The 19658-nt window shown below is 40.3% G+C and overlaps 1 protein-coding gene across 2 annotated transcripts in view; it reads right to left on the reverse strand.

Moving 5' to 3' along the window:
* RALGPS2 (Ral GEF with PH domain and SH3 binding motif 2) overlaps window positions 1–17917 on the reverse strand; it is a 156087-nt gene extending 138170 nt beyond the window's left edge. For both annotated transcript variants that reach the window (XM_035010709.1, XM_035010710.1), the window contains exon 1: window positions 17772–17917. The gene's annotated coding sequence lies outside the window, so the exon portion shown is untranslated. The remainder of the gene's footprint in view (window positions 1–17771) is intronic.
* Window positions 17918–19658: the final 1741 nt, after the last annotated feature.

A 19658-nucleotide genomic window follows, 5' to 3' on the forward strand; every position in this document is an offset into this window, starting at 1 on the left:
GTAAATGAAATAGTGGTAAGAAACTGAGACCTTCTCCTTGGTTTCATTTAAAAAGGTAAATAAGAAATGAAAAGGAGGGACACCTGGGTGGCTCTGTCAGTTAAGCGTCTGCCTTTGGCTCAGGTCATGATCCCAGCAAGTCCCACATTGGGCTCCTTGCTCAGCAGGGAGCCTGCTTCTCCCTCTGCCTGCCACTCCCCCCTGCTTGTGCTCTCTCTTGATCTTTCTGACAAATAAATAAATGAAATCTTTATTTTTTTAAATATTTTATTTATTTGAGTGAGAAAGAGTGAGAGAGAGAAAAAGCACAAGAGGGGGGAGGGTCAGAGGGAGAAGCAGACTCCCCACTGAGCAAGGAGCCCAAAGTGGGAATCGATCCTGGGACTCCAGGATCATGACCTGAGCCGAAGGCAGATGCTTAACTGACTGAGCCACCCAGACGCCCAATAAATAAAATCTCAGAAAGGAAGGAAGGAAGAGGAAATATGTGTTTAAAAATTAAAACTCTACAACTATACCACCTATGTTCAAATCCTAGCTCTGCCACTTACATATTGTATATAACTTCAGGCAAGATGGCTAGCCTTCTATCTCTACCTCTTTAAAATAAACAATAGGACATACACTTCACCAGGTTATCATGATGATCCAATGAGTTAATAAAGGTAAAATGCTTAGAACAGCACCAAGCCTCTATTAAGTCCTTAATAAATAAATACCAAGTCCTATTACTCAAATTACATAAGACAGTATTTTTTTTAATGCTCCACAGACTACCTAAAATACTATTTCTTACCCAGCCTTCACCCTGGGTTGCCCTACTCTAAGTGAATGTGCAAGCAAATTAACTTCTTAGATTCTTTAAGCTATAAGAAATTCAAGTTACCCAAGTAGTATTTTATATATATATATATATATGACATGTATATGATAATGTATATATGACATCATACAGATATGCTATTTATTGAACATTTGTTATATGCTTAGCATTGTTCTAAAAGTTGTGTCATCTCATTTAATCTTCATATCATATAAAGAAAGCTATTATTTATGATGCTCATGTTATAGATGAGAACTAAGATATGAGAAGTTAAACAACCTGCCCAAGATCACAAGATTGTAAAGAATACAGCCAGAATTCTACCACCAAAAGTCTGACACCAAAGCCTGTACTCTTTCCTAGGAAAAAAATGGATGTGGTCTCAAGAAGGGGAGGAACCAAAGAAGTACTAGAATAATGGAAGAAGAGTATCCACAGAGCCAGAAATCAGAATATTCAATCTCTTACTCTGGGCTTGTCTCTCTTTCAGACCTCATGATTTCTCACTTGAAATTTTGTGCTTCTCCCAGCACAGGTGCCTAATTCTTTTCTCAACCCACCTTATAATAATACTGTCCTACCTTATCAAATGTAACTATTTCCCACCCCAATGCAAATAAACCCTTCAATCCGAACCATGCCAAAAAGACTAATTCTTGTTGTTATATCTTTAGTCATGCTGGTTTCCTAATACTTACATACTTTTTTTTTTTTTTTAAAGATTTTATTTATTTATTTGACAGAGAGACAGCAAGAGAGGGAACATAAGCAGGGGGAGTGGGAGAGGGAGAAGCAGGCTTCCCACTGAGCAGGGAGCCCGATGCGGGGCTCGATCCCAGGACCCTGGGATCATGACCTGAGCCGAAGGCAGACGCTTAACCGGCTGAGCCACCCAGGCGCCCCTATACTCTTTATACCTTAATGAAAAAAAAAAATTTTTTTTTAAGAGAGGGAGAGAGAGAGAAAAAGAGAGGAGGAAGAGGAGAGGAAGAGAATCTGAGTAGGCTCCATATCCAGCACAGAGCCCAACGCAGGGCTCAATCCCACAACTCTGAGAGATCATGACCTGAGCCGAAATCAAGAGTTGGATGCTCAACCAACTGAGCCACCCAGGTGCCCAATGAAACACATTCATTAAGGAACACTCTGGCCCTCCCTTCACTAAGCCTCCTCTCCTGTCAACGGTTCTTCAATCTGACACATAACTACATACAGTCTTAGGCTATTTTTTTTTTTTTTGGTCTTATGCTATTTACTGTGATTTCACATATAAGGTTTCATCTTTCACCAAGAAGATATAAATGAGTGCAAGGCCTAAGATTTTAAACATCTATGATAATACAGTACTGTGCTTACATAAGACATTCAAAAGTACTGTCGATAAAAAGAAGCAAGTCAAAAGTGGAATTTCTTATCTGTAAGATATCCTCAAAACATTTTTTTTAGTAGACTTCCCTTGTCTCCCCAGCTTTAAGAGATAGGATCTAAATCACATAGTTATAAAAACTGCATCCACAAATCAAAACTGAACAGTAGCAGAGGTTATCCTAGTGACAACTTACAGAATAAAAGCTATGTTGATCAAACTTACATACTAATTCCCCACCTATAAAATCCTAAAATCTATGAAAATCTATAAAGATTTCAGCACATTCATAGAAGAGAAGCTTAAGAGCAGCAACTGAAAACATACAGATTTGTCATGTAAGTTAATTCTAGAAGGCCAGAAATGTTCTAGTCAAATCCTGGGAATCTAAATCAGGATTGGAAGAGGTCTAACAAATAATTTACTTCAGTAATCCTAGAGATCTAGAGTAACCCCAGATACGAGAGAATCTAGGCTGTGATTACACTCCATCTTCAAGGTCCTTAAAGAGGAAGAGTGGGGCGCTTGGGTGGGTCAGTCGTTAAGCACCTGCCTTCGGCTCAGGTAATAATCCCAGGGTCCTAGGGTCAAGTCCCACACTGGGCTCCCTGCTCAGCGGGAAGCCTGCTTCTCCCTCTCCCACTCACCCTGCTTGTGTTCCCTCTCTCGCTATGTCCCTCTCTGTCAAATAAATAAATAAAATCTTTACAAAAAAAAAAAAGAGGAAGAGTGAAGAACTAATTCAGCTAAGTACTTTGCTTATGCTCTTTCATTTAATCCTTACAATGATCATGAGAAGATACTCATACCCATTTATAAATCGGGGAGCTGCATGTAAAGAAATTAAGTAACTTGCCTAGATTCATATAAATTTTAAGCACAGAATTAAAGCCATTGTCTATGTTGCAAAAAATTTATTTTAAATCTAACTTATAAAATTATTTGACTGATTCCAAGAACACTCAGATTATTAGAATTTTAAGGCAACATGAAATCATAGTTTTGACATTCACATTCCTTTCAATGAAAATTAAACTGTAAGACACACATTTAATAGAAAATGCAAATGATAATTTTTAGACTAAACCCAACCCAAATCCACAGGCATATTAATGTTTCTCAAGCAAACACATTTAAGTATATTATTCCTTGTTCAAAAAATCATTAGTGGCATCAACTTTATGACAGTTGGCTATCTAATTGGATAAAAAGACAAGAACAAGCTCTTACATTAAAATAAACTGGATGAATTAAAGATGAAAAACATCTAATCCATAGAACTACTACAAGTAAACATACGCAATTCAAAAAAAAAATCTTGGCATAGGAAAGTCTTTCTAGGACTAACAGGGGAAACAACACAGGAGACTGATATAACTGATGAAAATGTAAGACACACACAGTAAAACATTATTTCATCAATTCTAAGATGAGTATATTCTCACCTTTTAACATCTCTAAAATCAGGATGTCTCTTAAAATCAAGGGTATCATGGTTTAACTGATAGCATATATTTACTCTTAGTTTAAATAAAATAGTGTATCTTATTGGGGCGCCTGGGTGGCTCAGATGGTTGAGCGTCTGCCTTTGGCTCAGGTCATGATCCCAGGGTCCTGGCATCGAGTCCCACTCCTTGGGAGCCTGCTTCTCCCCCTCTCTCTCTCTCTGTCTCTCATGAATAAATAAATAAAATCTTAAAAAAATAGTGTATCTTACAAGTGAAGCCATCTTAGATTCAATAAGATACTCTGAATTGACAAAAGATAAAATAGGGAAAAGATCTATAGCAAATGACTTAATATTCTTAATACATAAAAAGCTCTTACAGGTTATTAATGTTAACTAACAGGGTATTTCCACTGTACTGGTTATGTATCATTTCTTAAGTTAGGGGTTAACTGTACTAGTCTCTATTCTTTTTGTGTATCTGATTTATTTCATTAAAAGACTTTAAATCAAGGGCGCCTGGGTGGCTCAGTCTGCTAAGCGTCTGCCTTCAGCTCAGGTCATGATCCCAGGGTCCAGGGATGGATCCCCACATCAGGTTCCCTGCTCAGCGGAGAGCCTGCTTCTCCCTCTCTCTCTGTTGCTCCTTCTGTTTGTGCTCTCTCTCTCCCTCTTTCTGTCAAATTGGAAAAAAAAAAAGGCTTTAAATCAAAAGACTTATGCTTTTAAAAGAACGTAAGAAAATGGGTAAAAGATATGAAAAGGAAACTGGAGAATGTAACACAAATACCCAAAAACATGAAAATAAAAATTCTGCTGAAAATGTTTAAAACTGCAAATTAAAACAGGAAGCATTTATTACATATATGTGCTTATATATATATGCTAATATATATGCTTTTAAATCTTATCACCAAATCAGTGATAGCATACAGAAACACTTATATATCATGGGCAAGAATGCAAATATACTTAACTGCCAAACAAGCAACCCTTCTTTTAGGAATTCATATAAAGGAAATGATCACAAAAATACAGGAAGACTTATTTAAAAAAGATATTAACTGTCACTGTTTGTAACATACAAAAGTTAGAAACAACCTATATGTCCATCAAGAGATTGCCTAAATAAATTATTATACATCCACACAGTGTGATAGTATCCAAACATTAAATATAATGGTACAGAGAAAATGTCTTTGAAAGCCATGAAGTATTCCTGGAAGTATACAAAGACAATTTTTTCCCCTTGTTTTAATTTTTAAATTTTTTCTATTTATTTTTAATTGAAGTATAATTGACAAATATACAAAAGCTTCTTATATGAGCACCAGATTAAAAAAATCTTTTCTGGTTTTATTTTTTTATTGAGTTTTAAAATACTGAAATGTACACTTATGTAAGGTATACTGTTCAACAAATTTTTACTATGTAGCCACCCATGTATGTAACTACCAATCATATGAACATATGGACTTAAGACTTTTCTAGTACTCTTGAAGTCTTGCTCCTCTAGTCCCAATCCCTAAACTCTACCCAGACTTTATCAACACAGGTGAGTTTGACCTTTCCTGAACTTCAAAATAAAAGAATCATACAGTATATACTCTGTGTCTGCCTTCTTCTGCTCAACATTTTGTTTAATACTTACCCATACTTCCTAGGAAGAGCAGTAGTTCCTTCTTGTTCACTGATGTGTAGTATTCCAATGTAAAGCACAGTACATATTATTTGTGCATTTTGTTGTGGAGGGACATTTCGATTGTGTCTCATTGGGAGTTATGAAAAAAAGCTGCTATGTTTTGTCAGATTTCCTAACTTATTTTATTTGCACTGTCTCCTAATTTAGTTTTAGACATTTCTATTAATAAAATAAAAAGGAGGAAGCCTGGGTGGATCAGTCAGTTAAGCATCTGCCTTCGGCTCAGGTCATGATCGCAGGGTCCTGGGATCAAGTCCCGCATAGGGCTCCCTGCTCAGCAGGGAGTTTGCTTCTCCCTCTACCCCTCCCCACCTGCTTGTAATCTTTCTCCCAAATAAATAAAATCAAAAGGATCAGACAACCCAGAAAAATGTAAGAAAAAAATGTGGTATCTCACCACATATAGAACTACCATTTTCATTTTAAGATTTATGTTCTACATACCTGAGATTATGTACATATGCTGTTTTTTCTCTAAATCAATCCCTTTTCCTTTCAGTTATTTTTTCCTTTTCTCTCCCTCTCCTCCTTACCTTAACCCAACTAGTAAGAAACCTTTATATCTAGTGTGCAACATTTTTCCACCCTTACCAGATCACCTAGATCACTTACACACAAACGCACACATACATTATTAGGTTTTTGTTGTTTTATAAAAATGAGATACTTTTGGGGCGCCTGGGTGGCTCAGTCATTAAGCGTCTGCCTTCAGCTCAGGTCATGATCCCAGGGTTCTGGGATCGAGTCCCACATCGGGCTCCCTGCTCTGCAGGAAGCCTGCTTCTCCCTCTCCCACTCCCCCTGCTTATGTTTCCTCTCTCGCTGTGTCTCTGTCAAATAAATACATAAAATCTTTTAAAAAAAAAAAAGATACTTTTTTAAAAGATTTTATGTATTTATTTGACAGAGAGAGAGCGAGCGAGAGCAGGAACACAAACAGGTGGAGTGGGAGAGGGAGAAGCAGGCTTCCTGCCGAGCAGGGAGCCCAATGCGGGGCTCGATCCCAGGATCCCGGGATCATGACCTGAGCCGAAGGCAGCTGCTTAACAACTGAGCCACCCAGGCGCCCCAAAAATGAGATACTTTATATATTCTTCTGCATCCTGCTTTTCTCAAATATGATGGCATGTCCTCACATCACTGATTATTTTTGCCATGCCTTATTTTTTTAACAGCTTTATTAAGATATAACTCACATACCATACAACTCACCGATTTCAAGTGTGTAATTCAGGAGATTAAGAGTACAGTCATCACGATGAGCATGGACTAATGCAGAGAATTGCTGAATCACTATACTGTACACCCAAAACTAATATGACACTGTATGTTAACAATACTGGAATTAAAACTTTAAAAAATAAAGTGTAAAATTCAATGGTATGTACAACCATCACCACTCAATTTTAGAACATTTTCACCACCTCAGAAAGAGACTCCGTGTCCTTTAGCTCCCACCACTGCCCTCCCCACCAGCCCTAAGCAACCACTAATCTATGGTCTCTACAGATTTCTCCCTTCTGGACATTTCATATGAATGGAGTCATATTACATGTGGCATTTTCTGACTGCTGCTTTCACCTAGCATAATATTTTCAAGGTTCACTGATGTTGTAGCATGTATCAGTACCTACTCCTTTTAACCACTGAATACTAATCCACTGCATGGACACATCACATCCTGTTTATTCATTTGTTGGTTTATAAACATTTGGGTTATTTCTACTTCTTGCCTATAATGAATAATGCTGCTTTAAACATTCACGTACATTTTTTTCAGGGACATGTTTTCACTTCTCTTGGGTATATCCCTAGGAGAGAAATTGCTGGTCATATGATAATTCTATGTTAAATAATATGAAGAACTGTCATACTGTCATCCAAAGTAGCTATATCAATTTACATTCCTATCAGTGTATGAAGGTTCCAATTTGTTAACATCCTTGCCTACATTTGTTATTATCTAACTTTTTGTTTAAGATTTTATTTATTTATTTGTCAAAGAGAGAGAGCGAATACAAGCAGGGGGAGTGGCAGGGGAGGGAGAAGCAGACTCCCCGCTAAGTAGAGAGCCTGAAGTGGGGCTTGATCCCAGAACCCTGGGATATGACCTGAGCCAAAGGCAGACGCTTAACTGACTGAGCCACCCAGGCCCCCCTCTTATTATATAACTTTTTGATTCTAGTCATTCCAGTGGTGTGAAGTGGTATCTCATTGTGGTTTTTGTTTCATTTCCCTGATAGCTAACAGTATCAAGCATCTTTTCATGTACTTATTGCATTTCTTCTTTCAAAAAATGTCAATTCAGATCCTCTAAGATTTGAGAGAGAGAGAGAGAGAGCGCGCGCACACACAAGCAGGAGGGGTAGAAGGAGAGGGAGAACAAACCTCAAACTGACTCCATGCCGAGTGTGGAGCCCAACACAGGGCTTGATCTCAGGACACCAAGATCAGGACCTGAGCCGACACCAAGAGTTGGATGCTTAACCGACTGTGCCACCCAGGTACCCCCAGATCCTCTATTTTAAAATTAGGTTATTTGTCTTTTTATTAATGAGTATATTCTGAATACAAGTCTTTTATCAGATATATGATTTGTAGATATCTTCTCCCATTCTGTGGGTTGTCTTTCTACTTTCTTGATGGTGTCCTTTGAGGCAAAAGTTTAAAATTTTGATGAACTCCAATTTACCTTATTTTTGTTTTGTTGCTCCTGCTTTTGGTATCATATCTAGGAATGCTTTGCCTATTCCAAGGTCATGAAAATCTACCCCTATATTTTCTTAAAAAAAAAAAAAGTCTTCTGATGTGCATATATATTGATTTCTATTGAGTCTAAAACAAGAAGTGAAATCGCTGGATCACAGGGCATACATGTGTATAACATTCGTAGATGATACTAAAGAATTTTCAAAAGTGATTTTACCAATTTTCAAACCCACCTGATAGACAGTCTGAGTTCCAAATGCTCTAAATTCTTGTCAACACCTAGTAGTTTCAGACTTTTTCCATCAACACCATTCAGGTGGGTATACAGTGGTATCACATATTTTAATCTGTAGTTCTCTAAAAATTATGTGTGAGTACCTTTTCACCTTAGCCATCTGAACAACTCACTTTATAAATACCTGTTCCAGTGTTTTGCTCAGGAACCCATTTGTTTCAAAAATGGGTTCCTGGTATTTTTATTGTTTTGTTTTGACACATATTTTTTATATACTCTAGATACAAGTCCTCTGTCAGGTCTAAGTAATGCAGACACTTTTACCAGGGTGTCAACTTGCCTATTTGCTCTCTTAATAGTATCCTTTGATGAACAGAAGTTCTTATTTAATGAAGAACAATTTATCTGTCTTATCTGGTTAGCACTTACTATGTCCCGTGTAAAAAAAAATCTTTGCCTACCAAACGGTCACATGGGTATTTTTCCATGTTTTCTCTAGAAACTTTATTTTTCACCTTTCATAGTACATCTATAGCCCCTTCAAGAAGCACATAATCTGTTACAAAACTATTTCAGGGAATAGAAAAGGAAAGCTCCATAACTCATTTTATGAAGTCAGCATAACTTCGAAGCCAAAATACATACATAGAAATCTCTGATAAATTTACTGATAAATGTGGATTTTAAAAAACTCTAAGACAATGGCAAACCAAGTTCAGCATTGTGTGTGTGGAGAGATAAATGCAACATAGCTTAGTAGGACTGGACCCAATAATGCAAACAGGAGATAATCTAATAATGTAATACATCTAATACATCCTTTTAGATTAATGGAGAAAATATACATGATTATCTCTACCAACACAAAAAAAAACACTTCATAAAATTCAATACTTATTTATGACAGTAAAAGAAAAAAATTCTTGCAAAACCAAGACTACAAGGCATTTCTTAATCTTTTACAGTTACCCATCAAATATTTATAGTAAGGTAGAGGAAATAGGAGAGGTTGGTAAACAGTACAAACTTTAAATTATAAAATGAGTAAGATCTGAGGATCTAATGTATAACATGGTAATGACAACTGATAACAGTGTACTGTATAATTGAAATTTGCTAAGAAGGTAGAACTTAAATGTTCTCACCAAAAAAAAAAAAAAAAAAGTAAATGTGAGGTAACGGGTGTGTTAATTAACTGAATGGGGAAATTCTTTCACAAAACATCACATTATAAATGTTCCTTACTTGTTGTTTTTGTGTGTATATTTTAATTGTATTATATGTTAGTTAGTTAAAATATAAATGTATATGAAGGCAAACTTTTTATCTTTTTGTTTATGGCTGTATCCCCAGCACCAAGAATTATTCCTGCACATTAAAAAAAAAAAGTCATGGAGCATTTTCTTTCTTTTTTTTAAAGATTTTACTTATTTGAGAGAAAGTGAGAGACAGAGTGTGAGCAGGGGGAGAGACACAGGGAGAAGCGGACTCCCCGCTGAGCAGGGAGCCCGAGGCAGGCTCGATCCCAGGACCCTGGGATCATGACCCCAGAGGAAGGCAGACGCTTAACCAACTGAGCCACCCAGGTGCCCCATTGTGGAGCATTTTCTAAGATTTATTTATTTACTTGAGAGAGAGAGAGAGAGAGAATCTGAAGCAGACTCCTTGCTAAGCACGGAGCCCCACGACCCTGAGATCATGACCTGAGCCGAAACCAAGAGTCGGAGGCTCAACCAACTGTGCCAGCCAAGCGCCCTGCTCCAAGACGGTTTTTTTTTTTATTTGACAGCGAGCGGGGGAGAGAGAGTGAGAGAAAGCACAAGCAGGGGGGAGCAGCAGGGAGAGAGGGAGAAGCAGATTCCCCCTGAGCAGGCTTGATCCCAGGACCTGAGGTGAAGGCAGGAGCTTAACCCACTGAGCCACCCAGGAGCCCCCAAGACTTTTTTAAATGAATAAATAAATGAATGATTCTTAAATCAAAATTTGCACTTGGGGAAAAAATGATAGTATTTTCTTTTGGCATTTCTCTAGATACAAGCATTATACAGGCTAAGTTTGTATGCATTAAAATATATATACATATATGTACATATTACATATGAAAATACTTCTGATGAGATTAATAAAATAACCCTGTCTAAATTAAAAAAAAAAAACCTATGGTAAGATAATCATACTTAATGATGAGATCTTAGAGGTATTCCTATCAAAAGTCAGGAACATGACATTCAAGTGAGCCCTTCATGCTGCTGCCCGGCAATCACACTGTATTTCCCCATTCTGTTCTGTTCTCTTTTCCACTCTTTGATAGAGGACTACATCATGTATTTTTCCCTCTTCTCAAACCCCTGATACACACTCCTATTTTTCCTTATTCTCAACCAGTGACCCTGCTTCCCATACACTAAAGCAAACAGAAAACCTTAGGTGAAAATTTGCCCAAACCACCACCATCATGTCTGTGTCTATATACAGCTACCCTTGAACAACACAAGGTTGACTGCACGGGTCCACTTATATGTGGATTTTTTTTCAATAAACACAGTACAGTACTGTAAATGTATTTTCTCTTATCATTTTCTTAGTAACATTTTCTTTTGTGTAGCTTACTTTATTGTAAGAAGGCATACATAATTCATAGCAATATACAAAATATGTGTTAACTGGCTGTTTATATTATCAGTAAGGTTTCCTGTCAACAGTAGGCTATTAAGTAAAGTTTTGGAGAAGTCAAAGGTCATATATGAATTTTTGACGGCACAGAAGTTGGCGCCCCTAGTCCCTGTGTTGTTCAAGGGTTGTTCAAGGGTTCACGGGTCAACTGTATTCCATCTTCTCTCCTGTTTCTATAGATAAACTCTCCCTACTCCTATTAAAGCAAAGGCTAATCCTTCCACCTGTGCACACAGATCAGGAGTCAGCAAACCATGCCAATGCTATCTATGGCTGCTTTCAGGCTATAGAAGTAAAGCTGAGTATTAGTAACAGAGACTGTTTTGCCCACAAAGCCTAAAATACTTACTATGTACCCCTTTGAAGAAAACTTTGCTGACCCCTGTAGATCATCTCTCCTCTCATCTAATATGGGCAGCGCTGGTTGCAAGGGCCCATTAAGTTCCATGCACAAGAAATAAAGTAAGATCCACACAAGACACATACAACATCAAGGACATATCAGATATACTCATGACCCCCCCCCCCCAAAAAAAAAGGATCTTAACAGGGAGAGGTCACCTATAAAGGATGAAGACTGAATGGCAAAAGACTCTGGAACAACTACTTGAAACTAGAAATTATAGTGCAATCCCTTAAATCTTGAGGGAACATTATTCTACCTTAGAATGCTATACCCAGACCAGTCAAATTATTAACTAGGTATTAGCATGGAAGCAATCTTCAGTAATACGAACATCTCAAAAATTTCACCTCCTCATACATTCTCTCTCTTGAAAGTTACAGAGAGATGCATTTCACCAAAAGAGGTATAAATGGAGAAAGAGGAAGGCATGGATCCGGAGACCACAGGCTCTGACACAGGCAAAAGACAAAGAGAACTCTCAGAATCCTGAAGGCAAATCACAGGCTAAACCTGGGTGGCAGAAGTGGAGAGCCACAGTGTAGATTTGAGCAAAAGCACAGAAACACCTAGGGTTTTTCCCAATTTTTAAAAAACTGAACAATCAATTATCTGATGTGCTTAAACATACTGGGACAGCTTCTAGAAAAAAAAAAGAGAGCGAGCGAGCAAGAGAGACACAAATGGGAACCTAAGCAAAAATTTAAAAAGAAGAAAAAATTTTAACTACAAGAAATATAATCACAGTACACTGCAAAGTTCAATGGTGAACATATTACAAGGTCATAATAATGTGAAAAATGAATACTGATTTAACCAAAAGCATGATATACTGGGAGATAAAAGGAGAGGATGTTCAAGGTGCCCTAAGAATCCTAAAGCACAAACTCATCCTCCACAGTAGCAAGCCAGAAGATAATATCTAAAATTGGAAAACAAATAGTATTTCAAAATATGGGAGTAAACACCAGAAAAAACAGCTGTAAGTATCAAAAATGTTGCTCTGAGAGCAGAACATAAGAGGAAAAATTATACCAAGATGAGGCAGGGGATGGTGTTTTTCATTTTAAGTCCTATAGTACAATTTTCTTAACTGCACAGTTGTACAATTAACACAATTAATGTGTTTGTTTTTAAAACAAAACAAAAATAATGGTTTTTGTGTCACTTAAGGTCAATTAATTCACTCACCCCACAAATATTACCTAGGTATTATTGACTATGTGCTAGGTACTTTTCTAGGTGCTAGGAATACAACAGTGAAGAAAACTAAGTTCTTGCCCTCATGAAGCTTACATCCAGAGGGAAGAAAATAATAAACAAGTTAATGTATGCTATAATGTCAGCTAAATTAATGTTGTGAAGAAAAATAAAGGTAAGGGTAGAGTGTGGTAAGGATGTTATTTAGGTGGGGTTTTCAGAAAAGGCTCTTTCCAAGAATCAGCAAAAAGGAAATCAACCTAAAAATGAAAATGTGTTTTGAGAAAAAGTCATGAAAGTATGATTACAGGAGGGTATCAATTAAGTTCAAGGTGAGAGCTTCATTTTAAGCCTCTCATACTCCAAAGCAACGTATCATTCAAGAGCCCGTACGTACCACAAGTTCTTAGTGGCACATAAATAGCTAGGCACCCTCAACCTAAGTCACAGAAACACTGCTACCTATACTCTTCCCATATCCACAGCTAGCCATTACTTATTAAAGTTATTGCATAAATTTATACTCAAACTTTTTTCTTCCCATAGAATATGAAGATGTTTATATTTTAACTATGTAGTTAAAAGTCTTCCCAAATCAAAAGCTCAACACATTAATCAAGAAAGATTCCAGATTAATTCCAAGTTACCAAAATTTATCACATCCGATCTTCATTCTCTCACTAAGGTTGAACGCTAAACCATTGGGAATAAGATGCATTTAAAGAAACAATTTACAGAGTAATGCAAAACATTCATTTTCCTCTCCAAGGAACCTCACTCAGGCTGAGGTAGAGTTTCAACCTCTTTGAATTATCTTTTCACTGAAAATTAAGTAAAAAAAATATAATATTAAGACTGAAGGGATAATTTTATTTCAAATATGGTTGTTATACAATAAAACCTCATATTCAAAAAATAAGGCTGATTTTAATACATCTTATTCTCAAAACACTTATACCATTAAAAGTATATCAAAACTATGTGTCTTTTTTATATAGCAAAAAAAGTAATAATGACAGAAGAAAGGCAGGCAGGAACAATCCCCCCCAAGAGGAAACCACCCTTAAAAGGATTTTATAAGGAGCCCACCACCCTCTCCCACTGATAGGTAATGACAAACACCTGATTGGATGACAAGCGCATGGAGGGTTAGATTGAAACAGTCCACCAACAACCCCATAAAAGCCCCTAGATCGAGGTGCGCCTGGGTGGCTCAGTAGGTTAAGCATCTGCCTTTGGCTCAGGTCATGATCCCAGGGTCCTGGGATGGAGTTCCCCGTCGAATCCCGCATCGGGCTCCCTGCTTGAGCAGAGTCTGCTTCTCCCTCTATCCCTCCCCCCCGTTCGTGATCTCTCTCTCTCTCTCTCGCACGCTCAAAAAACAAAAAACCCCTACACATCTAAAAGCCAAATCGGCAACCCTCTTGGGTCCCCTTCCTCTTCCGGAGCTTTGTAGTATCACTCAATAAACTCTGCTGCCCACCACCCTTCCTCTGGTCTACCTCTTCATTCTTCCAAGTGGCATGACCAAGAACCGCAGGCACCAAGAGAAGAAATCCTGTAACAGTGATACTTTTAGATATTAAATAGATTTTAAAGTTTAACTCACAAAAAGAAAGTAAATTAAACTAACTATATTTCAATTAAGAGTAGGGTTTAAAGTTTAAAAGTTTAGAAATTTCTGGAAAAGAGCAGTAACTACTGTACACTTAACTGTAGCACTACATGTTGATGCTTTCCCCACCAAGCCCTACACTCCCAAGATGGAGCACTGCAGTATAGGAACAGCTACAACTCGGCTTTGGGTTGACTGCTCACTAGCATTGTGCTTCAACATCTAAAATAGAGATAATAATGCCTATAAAGTTGGCAGTCCTGGGGGCGCCTGGGTGGCTCAGTCAGTTAAGCATCCAACTCTTAATTTTGGCTGGGGTCATGATCGCTGGGTCCTGGGAATGAACCCCAGGAGGGCTCCACTTGGCGAGAGTCTGCCTGGGATTCTCTCTCCTCCCTCTCCCTCTGCCCCTCCCCCCCTTAAATTTATTTATTTAAGATAAATAAATCTTAAAAAAACAAAACAGAATTAGCAGTCCTGTCAATAAGAAGTACCCATATATTTAAGTATCCGTAATACATATTAAAAAGCTTTGTGATCTGCAAAGAACTACACCAATAGTCATATTTTAAACAAAAAGGGAAACTATCACTTTCAAATGTTTCTGATTTTAGCAATAATGGCTATCAGATTCTATGGAAGAACAGTGGGACACTGGTCCACTCACACACACACAGCCAGAAAAAGAAAAGATTTTTTAAAAAGATTTTATTATTTATTTGTCAGAGAGAGCACAAGCAGGGGGAGTGGCAGGCAGAGTTCTCGGAGAAGCAGGTTCTCTGCCCAGGAAGCCCAAGGCAGGACTTCATCCCAGCACCCTGGGATCATGACCTGAGCTGAAGGCAGATGCTCAACCGACTAAGCCACCCAGGCGTCCCAAGAAAAGGCATATATTTTAAAAATCTAGACTTAAAAAAAAAAATTAGACTCCCTCATAAACAAGTGCAGAGAGAGAATATTTTTAGCAAGTATTTAACCATACAAACCAAAAGACTACAGTTGTTTAACCGCATGTAAACTGCATCATCTGACTTCAGGTAGAACGTTTATTTTTGGTTATAGTTGGGAACCAGATACCCAATGTATATAAACACCAGCATATTTTTTAAACAACTATCTTAATGCCTTTGTTCACTCAGTAATAATTCCCACTATACTTAGAAGGAAAAACACAAACAATATCCTTAACCAAAACTCATCACAGGAGTTTTTACTTCTTAAACTTTTAAACTAACATTGAACAAACAGCATTATCTGACGAGTAGCAGACTATTTGCCCACTTAGTCTTTAAACTCCACCGGAGCACAGACCTGTCTTTTTCTGTTATATCCCCAATACCGAGGCACCTACGTGGCATCAAATATATACTCAATAAATATGTGTGGAATGAATGAATGAGGGAGTGAGTGAACTAAAGCTTAAGTGTTTTAAGTTGCAACAGAACATTTTCACTTATACATCCATCACTCAGTACAAACTACCACAGTCTCAATTGTAATGACATAATAAACTGAAAAAGACACATACTAGGTATTTGAAAACACAACTCTTATTACTGGTGTGTAATACACAAAGTAAAAGATTCACAAAGCCAGTTTTTAAGTTGTATTTTTTCTCAAGAAATTTTGGTGTGTTCTTTCTGACATGAAAATATACACATATATCAGAAAAGCATGCTGCAATCTTGATAAACCAAACACTATCTTTAAAGTTCTGTTGCAATATGGAATAATTTAGGCAAAGTGAAGTTATTTCCAGAGTCCCACACAGAATATTTTAAAAATTCAAACTCCTTAATTAAAGGTGAAATAAAATGGAAAAAAAAGGTAGATCTTACTATTTAAAAATTTTTATACTGAATTTTAAAAAGGGGAAAATGTCAAGTTCAGACTAAATTAATTTCACTGAAATTATTTATGCAAGAAGGCGTCTAACATCCTTACATTTAATCTTTAAGCTAATAAGTTATTTTCCAAAATTTTTAAGCTAGATGATAAACTTTATACTCACAAAGCTTGAATTAGAGAAGTTATTTTTATTAAAATAATACTGTTTGGATAAGTTCCTTCATAATTCTAAAGTCTACAGTAAGATATTCAGCAGTAACAGTACAGTAATATATTTATGATTCTACCCAACTTGCACAAGCATAATTATCTGGGTGGAACAGGCTTTATGGCTAGCAAGCTATGATCTGTGAGTGCATGGGTCGAAAAGTTTCCCAAGATTCTGATGGTCATCTTCAAAGAAACTTAAACAAGAGTCGATCTGACAGTGAATACAAAAATACAACAAAATCAATTCATAAACACCGGTACGAAAACAAGGCTCTCTGTAACAACTACAGTGTTGGGGGGGAGGGGGGAATCCAGGGAACATAAAAGATAAAACACAATTAATTGCTGCCTGTGTTCCCCACTTTACGGTCTTAAACACCGGGTATTAGACACTCCTCTTTAGCGCTCTCTTAAACAGAAATTTGGTGTTTCCACTGCCCCTCCCCCACAGTTAACATCAGTGCCCTTTCTTCCTCCTCCCTTACCCCTCCCAGTTCAAACAAATTAACATTTGTACTAAGGTACCTCCTATCAGCTCGCAGCTTCTTCCCAAACACGCCCACGTACACTGAAACTGGCCTGCGTCTGCACAACACACAGCTACAGGAAAAGAGCTCCGAAGGGGGCAGGTGGGAGGATAATTTAGCTCCGCACCGGTTTACGGCTATTTTCCAAATATTAGCTCCTCACACTTGGCTCGGGTTTCTGCCAAATCACCTCCAAAGCACAGTGTTTATGAGCCGACCTCATCCGATTCTGCAATGGAATTCCGGATATCTTTGCAAGTGTTTGATCAGATCCGTCCGGAATCTCTCTTTTTCTCAGCACGCCCGGTCCTAGCCGTACAGCAACCGGACCTCGGGCCGCGCCCCCGGCCCCGCACCCCGCCGCGCGCCCGGCCCGAGGCCAGCTCAGGACCAGCCTCTCCCCGTCCCGGGCTGGCGGGCGACCCGAGCTGCGGGCCGCTCCGCAACAGGTCACCCTGACCGCGGGCGCGGGTTCGCGGGCGGCCGGCTCTGCTGCCGGCTTCTGGGGCGCAGCGCCAGGGCCAGGGGAGGGGGTGTGGCCCGACTCCGCGGTCCCCGCGCCGCGGTCCGGACTCCCGCTCACCTGAAGGGAGGCTGAGGCGCAGCCGGGCGCCAGGGCAGCGCGGGCCGAGGCCAGGGGCTTCCGCCACCCAAGAGGGAGAGCGAGGCGGCCTCACGGGGCCGCCGCGCCCCGGGCCTCGGCACAGAGACCGGGAGCGGGGACCGCACGGCCGCCTCCAGCCTCCGAGAGCGAGCCGCCGAGGGAGACGCGGCCCCGGGCCCCCAGCGCCCTCCTCCTTCAGCCCGAGCCCCGCAGCTCCCTCTCCGTGCCGAGGGCGATCAGCCCCGGGGCCCGCGGCCAGGAGCTCCACACCGCAGCCCCGGAGCCGCCGCCATTCCCCGCGCCGCCGCCGCTGCGGCTCCGCGCCGCCCGGGGGGCGCAGCGCACCCACCTTCCCTCCCCCGCACCGCCCGCCGAGGCTCGGCACCGGGCCCACGGCCAGTGCACCGACCTGTGCAGCTGCGGCCGTCGCCTCGAAGGATGGAAAGACGACGCCGGCTTCAGGCTTCGTCACCGCTGCCGCCGCCGCCTAGGCTAGCGCCCGGCGACCCGAGCAATCGGCGTCTCTCATTCAGCGCCCGCCGCCGCCGCCGCTGCCGCCGCCGCTCGGGGGAGGGGAGTGAGCTGGATCCACCCCGTCCGCGCCGGGGGGTGGGGGAGGAGAGCGGACCTGGCGGGCGCGCGCAGGGAGGGCGGGGCGGAGCCGCGTGAGCGCGCGCACCAAACGAGCGCGCTTGCGCGTGCCCCCAGCGCCGCGACCGGCGGGGTCTTCGCCGCGCGCGCCGCGCCAGCCGTTCTTCTGCCCCACAAGCCCAACTGCCGCGGGGGGACTGGTGTCCGTGGCGCGCGCCGCTTGCCGCAGCCCCTCGGCCCCGCGTTCGCGGGAGGGAGGGGCCGCTGCCCGCCCAACGGAGGAGCGCGGAAGGGTTGGAGGGCCGACAGGTGGGGCACCCGCGGCAGCCGGCCACCGCCTGCCGGCACGGGGTCCACCGCGGTGAAATCCACCCTGGTGTCTGTCGCTGTCATCTTTAAGGGCGGGGAACAAAGTCTGGAAACACTTGACTCCCAGATGAAATGTTCTGCCCGCGCCAGCGGTGGTTTTAGTTAAAATTAGTCGCGGCGGGCAAGTGAGAGGGCTCCAAATGTGAAGAGCCACCCCACTGCCATAGGACCATAAATTATGGTGATCAATACTCTCATAAAGATTCGGGAAGTGTTAGAAGTAGGCTGTAAGTGTTATGCAGAGGACTGCCCTTGACTTAACAAGCAAATGACAGAAATTTGGCATCCCGGGGTCTCTGATTGATGAGTTCCAGGTGAAAAGTATTTTCACGTCAATGCATGAACAAGATTCCGAATTACTAAATATTTTGTGTGAATGAAAAAAGAATAGATTCGGTATAAATGGTGGAAGAGTGTTGTTTCGGAGGGTGCACTGTATGGGGTGGCCTACTTAAAATTAGCACCATTTGATGCAGTGTGGCTATAAATGGAAGGTTTTAAGTGAGCCACCTTTATATACGCCGTCATTAGACCATTTGGAAATGATTATTTGATGATCTGCAGCTCTTCTTTAGGCAACGTGCCGCAGGCTGTGGAAGGAATACTGCGTACTAGCATTGGGTATAAAACATGAAAGGACCAAAATTGTTCCCATTTGGTTTCTTTCCTCCCTTTAATAACCACTAAGCAGAAATGATTAATCTTGTATATTGAAGAATGCTAATTATTTCCTTCTTTGATCGCCTGGTATCCTAGCCCTTTACTCTTAGGGAAGCTAGAATGTCTTCAACCCCTTCCCTCAAACAGGGTTATTTCTTTAAAGCCTTCCCTCCCCCTCTCCACACCCAAAGGTGAGTTGGCAAACAAAAACAGGGATAGACAAAGTTTATGGTTTTTCAATTTTATTGCATTTTGCTTTCAAAGAAAGTCTTGAAAGGAATCATAAAGAAATCACTGGGAGAAGTAGAGAAACCAAAAGAAGGAAAAAAAACAACTTTCAAATGAGAATAGACTTAGAAAAAAGAAAACAGAGTATTGGTTAAAAGGGGGGAAGTGTATTATGTATACAGGAAGTTTTCCCATAGATGCTAATTGCTTCAAGTCCCAAAGAAACGACAGGCAAACAGAATTAGCACATGGAGGAAAACCCCTGCTAGTTATCAAGTTAGGTAAATGTTTATTCTTTTTTAAGTGTTAATAAGAGATTAAGGGAAAGGTGGTTGGCTGTGTGCCAACAATAATACATACAACAATTACATATACACACACATATATATCCCATTTTAAGAAATAAATATTTAGAAATAAAACTGAGGAACAACAGGGAATTCTAGTA

The sequence above is a fragment of the Mirounga leonina genome, unplaced genomic scaffold (genome assembly GCF_011800145.1).
Source record: "Mirounga leonina isolate KUSES-001 unplaced genomic scaffold, KU_Mleo_1.0 Mir_154, whole genome shotgun sequence".
Lineage (NCBI taxonomy): Eukaryota > Metazoa > Chordata > Mammalia > Carnivora > Phocidae > Mirounga > Mirounga leonina.